The 12,388-nt window shown below is 46.1% G+C and overlaps 1 protein-coding gene across 5 annotated transcripts in view; it reads left to right on the top strand.

The window, feature by feature from the left end:
- Window positions 1-12,388, top strand: part of LOC105496784 (zinc finger DHHC-type palmitoyltransferase 7) — a 40,915-nt gene that overhangs the window by 9,732 nt on the left and 18,795 nt on the right. For 4 of the 5 annotated variants that reach the window (XM_011767382.3, XM_071085032.1, XM_071085033.1 and 1 more), the window contains exon 2: window positions 9,170-9,255. The gene's annotated coding sequence lies outside the window, so the exon portion shown is untranslated. Of the gene's footprint in view, window positions 1-2,272; window positions 2,292-9,169; window positions 9,256-12,388 lie in introns of those variants that run through there. The other variant, XM_071085035.1, reaches the window with a different exon arrangement.

The following is a 12,388-nucleotide window of genomic DNA, read 5'->3' as shown; positions in this document are numbered from 1 at the left end:
CCCAGCACTTTGGCTGACGTGGGAAGATCTCTTGAGCCTAGGAGTTCAAGACCAGCCTGGGCAACATAGCAAGATCCCATCTTCAATGTTAAGCAACAATAGCAAACCAAGATCTGAGAATTAGGTGTGCTGGTGGCTGTTGGGGTGTTGCTTCTAGGCCGTCTCAGCTGACAGAGCAAGTATAAATATGTGTGGATGCTAACCCATGTGTGTATACGTATCTATAGATATTTCCATATGTAACTGCTTGTATCTTTCTTAAACCAAAAGCGTAGGTCATTCTAGCTTCCTCCTTTTGCTTACCTGGAACCTTGCACCCCAACAGTGAGAAGCCTGGCTCTTGCCATCCATTTACTTAATTTTTTTTTTTTTTTTGAGACAGGGTCTTGCTCTGTTGCCCAGGCTGGAGTGCAGTGGTGTGATCATGGCTCACTGCAACCTTAACTGCCTGGGCCCAAGCAATTCCCTCCCCTAAGTCTCCCAAGTAGCTGAGACCCCAGATGTGTGCCACCATGTCTGGCTCATTTTTGCTTTAAATTTCTCTCTCTATATATAATTTGACACGGAGTCACCCAGGCTGGAGTGCATTGGCACGATCTCGGCTCACCGCAACCTCCGCCTCCCAGGTTCAAGTGATTCTCCTTCCTCAGCCTCCAGAGTAGCTGGGATTACAGGCGTGCGTCGCCACACCCAGCTACTTTTTGTATTTTTAGTAGAGATGGGATTTCACCATGTTGGCCAGGCTGATCTCGAACTACTGACCTCTGGTGATCCACCCACCTCGGCCTCCCAGAGTGCTGGGATTACAGGTGTGAGCCACTGTGCCTGGCCTATTTTGTTTATTTGTAGGGACGAGATCTCGCTGTGTTGCCCAGGCTGGTCTCAAACTCCTGGGATCAGGCGATCCTCCTGCCTCGGCCTCCCAAAGTGCCAGAATTACAGGCATGAGCCACTGCATACTTCATTGTTAAATTGCAGAATGTAAGTATTAATATAATAGTTTCAGGATTGTTCATCATACCTCATGGGAAACAAGTTTATCCACTAGAATACGGTGCATATGGCTCCTGCATATGGTGTAAGACCTTAGTCTCACAGATTCCACTCACTACCCAAGTTTCTTAGGTCAGCACCTTCCCTGTGCCCTCTGCAGTAAGGTTTTCGTACATTCGTGGATTCGGAATATAGTTAGGTTCTTCTGTCACAGCCTGCATTCCGTCCTGAGATCTCGACCTCCTAGAATATTTCCTTTAAATTTGCATGCATTGAGGTTCACTGTGTCATAAAGTTCTGTGAGTTATTGCAAGTTCATCATGTTATGTATCCACCATCACAGGGTCATAAAGTTACACTGCCCTAAAGCAAACCCCTGAGCTTTACCCACTCTTCAGCCTGTGCCAACCACAGATCCATTTACTGTCATCTCTAGCTCTGCCTTCTTCAAAATGTCATATAATTGGAGTCATCAATGTGTAGCCTTTTCGTGGGCTTCTTTTACTTAACAATATGCTTTATTTATTTATTTTTGAGAAAGAGTTTCACTCTTGTTGGCTCACTGCAACCTTCACTTCCTGGGTTCAAGTGATTCTCCTGCCTCAGCCTCCCAAGTAGCTGGGATTACAGGCATGCACCACCACGCCTGGCTAATTTTTTGTATTTTTAGTAGAGACGAGTTTTCACCATGTTGGCCAGGTTGGTCTTGAACTCCTGACCTCTAGTTAACAATATGCTTTTAAGATTTATCCAGGCCGGGCGCGGTGGCTCAAGCCTGTAATCCCAGCACTTTGGGAGGCCGAGATGGGCAGATCACGAGGTCAGGAGATCGAGACCATCCTGGCTAACACATTGAAACCCCGTCTCTACTAAAAAAAAAAAAAAAAATACAAAAAAACTAGCCAGGTGACGTGGCAGGCGCCTGTAGTCCCAGCTACTCGGGAGGCTGAGGCAGGAGAATGGCGTAAACCCGGGAGGCGGAGCTTGCAGTGAGCTGAGATCCGGCCACTGCACTCCAGCCTGGGCGACAGAGCCAAACTCTGTCTCAAAAAAAAAAAAAAAAAGATTGATCCATGCCACTGTGTGTTAATAGTTAATTTCTTTATTTCTTTTTATTGCTGAATTGTATGGATGTACCACAGGTATCCATTCACCTACTGAAAGACATCTTGGTTGCTTTCACTTTTTAGTGAATATGAAGAAAGCTGCTATGAATATCCTGTGCAGGGTTTTGTGTGGATGTTAAATTTTCAAATCAGTTGGGAAAATGCCTAAGAGCGTGATTGCTGGATCTTATGGTAAGAGTATATTTAACTTTGTAAGAGACTGCTAAACTGTCTTCCAAAGTGGCTGTACCGCCGGGCGCGGTGGCTCAAGCCTGTAATCCCAGCACTTTGGGAGGCCGAGACGGGCGGATCACGAGTTCAGGAGATCGAGACCATCCTGGCTAACACGGTGAAACCCCGTCTCTACTAAAATACAAAAAAAATTAGCCGGGCGAGGTGGCGGGCGCCTGTACTCCCAGCTACTCGGGAGGCTGAGGCAGGAGAATGGCGTGAACCCGGGAGGCGGGGCTTGCAGTGAGCTGAGATCCGGCCACTGCACTCCAGCCTGGGCAACAGAGCTAGACTCCGTCTCAAAAAAAAAAAAAAAAAAAAAAAAAAAACAAACAAAGTGGCTGTACCATTTTGTGTTCACATGAAAATAAAGGAGAATTCCTGTTGTTCGGCATCCTCGCCAGCAGTTGACCTGGTCAGTTGTTCTGATTGTAGCCATCCTCATACGCAGGTAGTGGTGCCTCATTGTCTTCATTAGCAATTCCTTAATGACATATGATGGTGGGCATCTTCATGTGCTGATTTTCCACTTGTATAACCTTGTTAGTAAGGTGTCTGTTCAGATCTTTTTGCTTATTTAAAAAATTGTGTTTGTTACTGTTAAGTTTTAAAAGTCCTTTCAGTATCCTTGGTATGAGTTCTTTATCAGATAAATGATTTACAAATATTTTCTTCCAGTTTGTGGCTTATCTTTTCATTCTCTGAACAGTTTTGTCTTTCACCTTTTGTCTTTCCTTCTCTAGAGTTTCATTCCCTGTGTCTGCAAACTTGGAATCTCTGTTTTTTTGTTTTGTTTTGTTTTTTTTGTTTTTTGAGACAGAGTCTCACTCCTTTGCCCAGGTTGGAGTGCAGTGGTGCGATCTCGGCTCACTGCAACCTCTGCCTCCAAGGTTGAAGTGATTCTCCTGCCTCAGCCTCCCGAGTAGCTGGGATTACAGGCATGCGGCACCATGCCCAGCTAGTTTTTGTATTTTTAGTAAAGACAGAGTTTCACCATGTTTACCAGGCTGGTCTTGAACTTCTGACCTCAGGTGATCCAGCTGCCTCGGTCTCCCACAGTGCTGGGATTACAGGCACAAGCCACTGCACCTGGCCAGAATCTCATTCTTTAAAAACAGAAAACTATAGTGAGCCTATATTGCTTTTGTAGTTGTAAGAAAAGGTAAAAAAAAAAAAAAAAAAAAAAAAAAAGTACAAAATTAGAAAAAGAAAATGGGACCAGTGTGGCAGGGCCTCTTAGCTTACGTACTCTTAGTCTAGTAACTTAATTGGCTTAACTAGGCATAAATTCTTGTTTCCATTAAATCTAGTTTTGGGGCTATCACAGGCTTTTTAAGAGTGTGGCATGGTCATACTAAAATGCCTCATGGTGGGACTTGCATGGAGTTACAGGGACCCGGGGTTGAGACTCTGATAACTCACTGACTAATTGTCACTGTGGGTGACACTTCAATCCCATAGGTCCAAGGAGCTCCTCTGTAAAATGCGGAGACCAAGAACTTCTTGAGGATTGTCCTAAGCATTAAATCAGATAATATATGAGGGGAAGTTTAAAAAAAGATTTTCCTCCACTTTTCCCTCTAGCTACAGATGTTTGTCACTTAACAACAGTTTATAAAATTGGCTTCTTTAATTTTCTCACTACCCAGTCTCCCAGTCTTGTAACACTTACTGAAACTGTCAGCAAAAGGTACCCGCTAATCCCATTGGCCTCTCCCCTGGCTTATTTGGGGTTGTTGACTCCTCCAGCCTTCCTCATTTCCCTTCCCTCCTGCTTCCCTCAACTCCCTTCCCTGCCTTTCCTAGCTTCCTTCACTTAATGTCTCTGCTCCCCAGGGTCCCAGCCTGGGGAGCTCATCCGGTCCCACTTTGGTCCCATTTTACCTGTCACCTCTGTGCTGGGGCCTCTCATTCTGGGTCAGAGCATTCGTTGTCTGCTTGCTGGTCAGCTTTGTGAGCTTGGCCCATGGACACCTCAAATTCAGTGCGCCCCAGTCTTGGCACTCTCCCTGAGTCTGCAGCGCCCACGTCCCAAAAGAGTGTTCCCCCAGGGCACAAATGCTCCATGTCCCTCTTTGCTGTAGTTGCTGTGCTCCCCTCTGTTCTGTCCCATCAGTCTCTGTATTGCTTTTCTTTCTGTGACTGTCTCTTAGACGGTCCCCAGCCTCGGAAGAGGCCCTGCTGCTTAGGGCAGTGGGCTCCTGGTTGCCAGTCTTCCTTCTGCCAACCTAGTCTCACTTTGTTGCCAGTTATCTTTTTATTTTTATTTATTTGTGAGATGGGGGCTTGCTTTGTCGCCCAGGCTGGAGTGCAGTGGCGCGATCTTGGCTCACTGCAACCTCTGCCTCCTATGTTCAAGTGATTCTCCTGACTCAGCCTCCCAAGTAACTAGGATTACAGGCACGGGCCACCACGCCTGGCTAATTTTTGTATTTTTAGTAGAGATGGCGTTTTGCCGTGTTGGCCAGGCTGGTCTTGAACTCCTGGCCTCAAGTGATCCACCCACCTCCCGAAGTGCTGGGATTACAGGCGTGAGCCACCGCGCCCGGCCCCAGTTATCTTTTAAACCATCTGATTTACCTAAGGTCTGGTGCCTCCCTTTCCAGCAGAATGAAGTCCAGAATTCCAGGTTCCTTAGCCTGGCATTCAGGCTGTGGTTCCAGTGGGCCTCAGGTTTGTCCTTCTGGTCACATTCCCCACCGGAATGCAGAATTCCCTTCTGCCCCTGCGCTGTCTCACAAGATTGTCCTCTCTTGTCCATATCTTGCTGGTCTGTTGGGGCCACCCATGCTGTCTGTCGTCTTTATTGACACTTTCTCTGGTTCCTCCAGAAGTAGCTGTTTTCATCTCTCTCCCTGCTCACACTTTGCTCCTGACTTGGGGAAAGCACTTTGCACGTCGGATCCCCACCCCGCTGCTGTGTGCACTCTGCTCCTGTGGCTGGAACTGTCTTTGGCTGCCTGTCCTTGGGGCCCTGCACAGATATGTGCTTGGATGCCCACCCCCAACTCCCCAACCTGACGTTTGAATTGAATGGACTGTTCATGGCAGGGGTTGAGTTTGTTTTGTATGCTTCTATTCTAAGACAGGTTTGCTTAATTCCGTTTTTTATGGGGCCAAAGTGGGCGTATGAATAGTGAAGCAATGGCAAGTTTAAATAGTGTTTTAATATAAACATGAATACCAGACTGTAGGGTGGACATACTTAGCAGTGCAGTGGTAAAAATAATTATGTCTTGGTTCTTTTCTGTAGTCACTGATCACCAGAGAATACTGGTATCTTTTGTTTACTTGTTTTCAGTGTGTTCCTGAGAAATACATTTTCTGTTTATAGCCAAGGAAAAAAGTAAGGGCGAAGAGCTTAAGAAACTCGCTTGAAGTTACAGATACAAGTAAATCCAAGACAGGGTCTTGACTCAGGAATACAGGTTATCCAGGAAGAAGAGTGTCTCCACCACTCGCTGGGAGTTGCCTCGTGCCGCACCCTTGCACTTTCACACCTGCCATGCATGCCTGTGCTGGGTATTTTTTCTCCTACTCATGGTTTTAATTGAGGCATGATTAATGTACGGTGAAATGCACAATTTTATTTTATTTTATTTCATTTTATTTTAGAGACAGGGTCTTGCTCTGTTGCTCAGGTTGGAGTGCAGTGGCACAAACACGTCTCAGTGCAGCCTCGACCTCCAGAACTCAAGTGGTCCTCCTGCCTCAGTCTCCTGAGAAGCTGGGAGTACAGGCCCTGCCTGGCCAATTTTTAAAAAAGTTTTTTGTAGAGACAGGGTCTTGCTATGTTGCCTAGGCTAGTCTCGAACTCTTGGGCTCAAGCGATCCTGCCTTGGACTCCCAAGGCACTGGGATTATAGGTATGAGCCACTGTACCCAGCCCCACAATTTAAAGTATATAGTCAATTGGGTGTTTTTTAAACAGTGGATTGTATTTTGTTTTAACAAACGCATATGCCTGTGTCACCCACTTGTCTTAAGATACAGGCATGCCTCTCAACTTACAGTGTTACCTTGGCCCTCTCCACAGTCACTTCTACTTGTGCTCAAATCCTTATTCTGATTTCTTTCTAAATAAACGAGTTTGCCTCATTTAGAATATCATACACATGGAATCACACCGTATATATTCTTCCGTGTCTGGCTTCTTTCACTTAGCATAGTATTTTTGAGATGTAGCTATGTTGCTTGTATCAGGAATATTTTCCTGCTTTTTTGCTCAGAAGTCTGCCGTTATGTGAATATACCAATGTTTGTTATCTATTTCCTGTTGACGGGTTTGGGTTGTTTCCAGTTTGTGGGTATTATGAACAAAGCTGCTGTGAACAGTATCGGACAAGTTTTTGTGTTCATATTCATATTTATTTTTCTTGGGTAAATACCTGGAAGTTCTATCTCTGAGTCACAGGGTAGATATTTGTTTAACTTTGAGAAAGTGCCAGACTGCTTTCCAAAGTGGTGGTTGTGTTGGTTACTGTTTTAAATTTATAAAATTAATTGGAGATTTGATCTCATTGTAGGAAATCTTGTGTAGACCTGATGCTTGTGATTCACAGTCCTGAATTTTAAACCAGTTTTCGATTTTAAGGCATTGCTAAGATAAGCTCATTGGAAAACAGTTCAAAATATTACTAAGCATTTCAAGTTTCTGGCTGGTGCATAGATATTTGGATAAAGTTACTATATATAAATACTGCATTTAGGCTGGGTGCGGTGGCTCACGCCTCTAATCCCAGAACTTTGGGAGGCTGAGGCGGGTGGATCACCTGAGGTCAGGAGTTCGAGACCAGCCTGGCCAACATGGTGAAACCCCATCTCTACTAAAAATACAAAAAATTAGCCGGGAGTGGTGATGTGCGCCTGTAATCCCAGCTACTCGGGAGGCTGAGGCAGGAGAATTGCTTGAACCCGGGAGGTGGAGGTTGCAGTGAGCCAGGATCACGCCACTGCACTCCAGTCTGCGCAAAGGAGTGAGACTCCGTCTCAAAAAAAAAAAAAAAGATTCAGAAGGGACTGAAAACTGGAGCTCTGTTGGGGAACCAGTGCTGTGTCAGTGTTTGTCTAGGGCCTGAGCAGCAGATTGAGGGAGAAGCGACCCTTGAGGGATCTTGTAGTGGGTGCGATGGGTGCAGGGACCTCCACAGAGCTGGCCCAGGTAGAGATGTGGCACACTGGGGCAGGAGACAGCGAGCCATCTCGGGTTATTGGGAAGCACCCCAGAATGTGTTTTCAGAAACTAGTCAGGGCTCTTGGTTTCAGACAACAGACAGCAGCTGAGGGTTGACTCAGGCAGAAAAAGCACTGTCGTGGAAGCATCTCAGCTACAGATGGAGCGGAGGAGCCAGGCAGCAGGCGCTGAAGCCAGAGTGAAACCTACCACAAGGAGATCTGCTTCGCCCTTTTCTCCCGGGGACCCCTTTGCTCAACCTCTGTTATTTGGAGGGTGGACCTCCTGACCTGATCCTCTAATTTTATTTTACATTCTCTCCTCAGGGTTTTCTCTCTGTCCTCTAGCTCTCCTCTCTGGGACATTTCTACTCTTTTGTCCAATTCTGTTTAAGAAAATTTAGAATCTATAGACTGTTGTATTTTCGTTGTTGAATAACCAGGAAGTTCTTAAACCGTTCCTCTTTTTGTTTCAGAGAACCAATCTCTTCTCTTATTTTGAAGAATATGAATTACACTTGTGCCTTGTGGACATTTTCTTCTCTGTGCATCGTGCGTGTTCTGGATTCTTACCCCTCATTTCTATTTTGTGCTGTTTCATGAGCCATGTTTCGACTGACTTTTTTTTTTTTTTTTTTTTTGAGACAGAGTCTCGCTCTGTCGCCCAGGCTGGAGTGCAGTGGCGCGATCTTGGCTCACTGCAACCTCCGCCTCGCGGGTTCAAGCAAATCTCTGCCACAGCCTCCCAAGTAGCTGGGGTTACAAGCGCCTACCACCACGCCCAGCTAATTTTTGTATCTTTAGTAGAGACGGGGTTTCACCATCTTGGCCAGGCTGGTCTTGAACTTCTGACCTTGTAATCCACCCGCATCAGCCTCCCAAAGTGCTGGGATTACAGGCGTGAGCCCCTGCACCCGGCCTGGACTTTCTTTTTTTTTTTTAATGGAGCTATGACAAGCACTTGGAACCTCTCTGTCCGTGGTGGGGGGTTCCCTGTGGCCCTCGACTTTGGGAGGTCTGACAGTGAATCTGACCTGTTTCTTGCGTTTTCCCTACATCGCAGAGTCTTTAGACCTTTTTCTTGGGTCCTGTTAGTGCTAGAGAGGATTCCTTGACCCTCCCACCTGTCAGAGTTCGGGGAACCACGTGGGAGATACGCTCCGGGAGTCTCTGCTCTCATTGTATGGCCCTCACTGGGTTCCAGTGTCTTCCTTCATCTCCTCGCCCCTCCCACAGCAGGGCCTGCTGTTCCAGTCCGCCCCTCCTGCCACATGGGCTCTGTCTCTCTGTTCTGTGATTCCTTTAATGTGGCCAGTAAATCAGCTTATCTACAGTAGAGGTGCAGGCTAGCCAGATTTGGTCTGCCCTAGGGGATTTTTCTGGAGGGATTTTACCTTATAGATCTGTATTTAATGCTGGGGCTAAAAGAGTAGGAGGGTGAATGGAAATATTTAAAATAAATTACTTGGTTTCCAGGATTGTGAATTTACCTAGTAATCAAAACTTAGAAGAGCAATGATTTCATACTTAAGGATAGTTGTGAGTGACAGAACTTGATGTGTCAAATGTTACGTTGCTTATATACACTCCAAAAATCATACCCTAAGAAATATGATACAATGTTTGTCATAAATCACTTTTTCTAATCAGATTTTATTCTCTTTCAGATCCGATCACATAGGACAGTATGCATCTTAAGATCCTGAAGAAAAGGCACAAAATGTTCAAGTGATGTTCAGAAATAATTTGTGAGGTAAGAGTATGATTATTTAGGGTCTAATCACTTTCCTTTCTCCCAGCTGACACTTGTATATTACTAAAAAGGTAACCTGTGCATGTGGCAAAGCAGAGGCGTGGTGCAAAGGCCGACAGACCTGCCTTCCTTTTCAGCCACGGCCTTCCTGTCCTAAAAGGAGGGTGTGTCTGTGGAGGGGACTCCATGAATTGAATTGATGAGTTCTTGGCCAGTATTACAAGATGAGGGGAATACCCCGCTTTACACCTGAAATGGAAAGGGTTTTTTTTTTTCTTTTGTTTTGGTTGTTTTTTTGAGACGGAGTCTCGCTCTGTCACCCAGGCTGGAGTGCAGTGGTGTGATCTTGGCTCACTGCAACCTCTGCCTCCCAGGTTCAAGCGATTCTCCTGCCTCAGCTTCCCTAGTAGCTGGGATTACAGGCACCCACCGTCATGCCCGGCTAATTTTTGTATTTTTGGTAGAGATGGGGTTTCACTGTGTTGGCCAGGCTGGTCTTGAACTCCTGACCTCCAGTGATCCAACCACCTCAGCCTCCCAAAGTGCTGGGAATACAGGCATGAGCCACTGCGCCTGGCCTGAAATGAAAAGTTTTTTGCTTGTGTGGTTGTCCCTTTAAATATGGAGATTTGTAGTGTTGCTTTTGGTGTTCTGGGAAATGGCTTTGTTTAATGTGCTGATAAAGAGCTTAGGTTCAGGAGTGTTGAGAAAATCCCATTAAATCGGCCCTTGGAGTAGAAAAGTGGTGCTGGGACATCTGTGTGACAGTGCCCAGTGTTTTCAGGGTTCCCTCAGAAACTGTCTTGAGTATGAAGTCAACAGTGGTTTTGGAATTCAGTGCAGAATAAGGCTGTGCCCTTACTCCTAAGGAGTGTGTGCATTTTAATACCGCATCTCAAATGGCTGTGCTGTTTGCTTTTAGATTAGGGTTCCATGTAAAGGAATGATTTCTTCATTTCTTCCCCTCCCTTCCTGTTGCATTACTCAAGTGTAAATACAGTGACTCAGAGATGCGAGTGCACTTTGTTACTGAGAGCTGTATTTGTCCAGCCTAACCTTGCGATATTTGTTTGTTGCTTTCTTGAAAATAAAGGGATTTTTGGATCTTATGTTATTTTCCTGTTGACTTCTAACGGATCTTATAGATAGGGCACTAAAGCCCTCAAGTGTTACACGTCACCCTAATATGTGCTTATGGGAATGTCCTGCCATGGCCAGTGTTCGGTGTCTGTGGGCGCTCTCCTTACACAGCGGTGCCTGCCCATCCGCACCCCCAGGTCAGACATGGAGCCACAGCAGCATCTTGCACTCCATGGAGGTCTCACCACGACCTGAACTGGGAAGGCAGAGCTGAGCTGGCTCAGGTGTCACATGTCTGCCTTTAGAAGACTTTCAAGGGGCCCTGCTTTCTGGAGAGAGCTCAGACTGCCCAAACATTGCGCTCTGACAAAAGTACAGCTTGTTTTACTGCCTGGTAAGCACCCTTCCTTTTCTGATGGAATGTGTCCTATTAGAGAAGTCAACATAAAGCAAAACGGTTCTGGTCAGAGGAATTTTTCAGCTTACGGCCTTGATGTACCCAGGCCCACAGATGTGATTCACCAAGAAACTTAGATGGAAATCAGCAGGAGGTGATTGGAATCTGAGAGAGGGACTGCTTGCTTTTTGTTACGTCTGCCTTTTAGCAAACATGCCCTTGCTGTGCGCCAGACAGCATGCAAGGCACAAGGGGAACAGAGCGGGAGGAGACCCAGACCGCCCTGGAGGGGCTGACATCAGGCAGGGAGGTGGAACCTGCAAGAGCTCTTGGGTAGCAAGTGGTAAGTACCCGGGAGGGAGAGCTGGTGAGCGTGCCCAGGGCTTCAGCAGAGGCAGAGAAACTTCCAGGTACTTTCTCAGCCCCCTGACAGTCAGGCTTTTACTAGTGGTGCAGGCAGAAGCAGTTTCAGCCTTCATGTCCAGATGGTCACATCTGATGTCTAGAGACCCCTTCACAAATTGCTCCTCAGAAGAAAGAGAATTCCCTTTTCAGGGTGGCTTGCCTAGAAGAGAGAAAAGTTAGGCTCTGCAGGTGAATGGGGTTTATGTAGAGGAAATGGGCGCTGCAAAGGTGTTTGCAGGGGATGTTGAGCAGACAGATCCGGAAGACGTCGGTTCAGAAAATGCTGAAGGAATGGCTGGCTAAGGGGTCCATCCAAATTCGTTTGATCTCTAGTTTCTTCTATTTCACTTAAATGCTTATTTAAAAATTTTTTTAAATTAAAACAATTTTTTTGACACTGGATCTTACTCCGTTGACCAGGCTGGAATGCAGTGGTGGGATCGTGGCTCTCTGTAGCCTCAACCTGCCAGGCTCAAGCGATCCTGCCACCTCAGTCTCCCACACATCTAGGGGTACAGGTGCGTGCCACCACACCTGACTAATGAAAAAAAAATTTTTTTTTTTATAGAGATTGGGTCTTCACATGTTGCTCAGGCCAGTCTCAAACTCCTGGGCTCAAGAGATCCTCCCACCTTGGCCTCCCAAAGTGCTGAGATGACAGGTGTAAGCCACCACACTTGGCCTTAAGCATTTATTTATTTTTATTTTTATTTTTTGAGACAGGGTCTCTCTGCCACCCTGGCTGGAGTGCAGTGGCATGATCATGACTCATTGCAGCCTCAACCTCCCAGGCTCAAGCAGTCTTCCCACCTCAGCCTCCCTAGTAGGTGGGACTACAGCGCAAGCCACCATGCCTGGCTAATTTTTATTTTCTGTAGAGATGAGGTCTTACTCTGGTGCCCAGGCTGATCTCAAACTCCTGGGCTCAAATGATCCTTCTGCCTCAGTCTCCCAAAGTGCTGGGGTTACAGATGTGAGCCACTGCACCCAGCCTTAAACATTTTTTAAAGCTGCTTTTATCTGATTGAAAAATAGGGCTATTTTACTGACTTTGGAAAACAATTTCATTTTGCTCTGGTACCAGTCAGCATTTTTGTATCGAGAGGAAATTTTGTAAAGTATTTGGCAAATGAACCCTCACCACATGTTCATTCGGCAAATATTTTCATAATTGCTGTGTTCCAGTTGCATTTAAGAAAAGCAAAAGTCACACCCAGATTTGAAAAACAGCACCCAGTGCTGTTACTCAGT

This window comes from Macaca nemestrina, chromosome 18, assembly GCF_043159975.1.
Source record: "Macaca nemestrina isolate mMacNem1 chromosome 18, mMacNem.hap1, whole genome shotgun sequence".
Lineage (NCBI taxonomy): Eukaryota > Metazoa > Chordata > Mammalia > Primates > Cercopithecidae > Macaca > Macaca nemestrina.
Note: the sequence above shows the minus strand (reverse complement) of the source record. Positions and strands in the feature narration are given on the sequence as shown.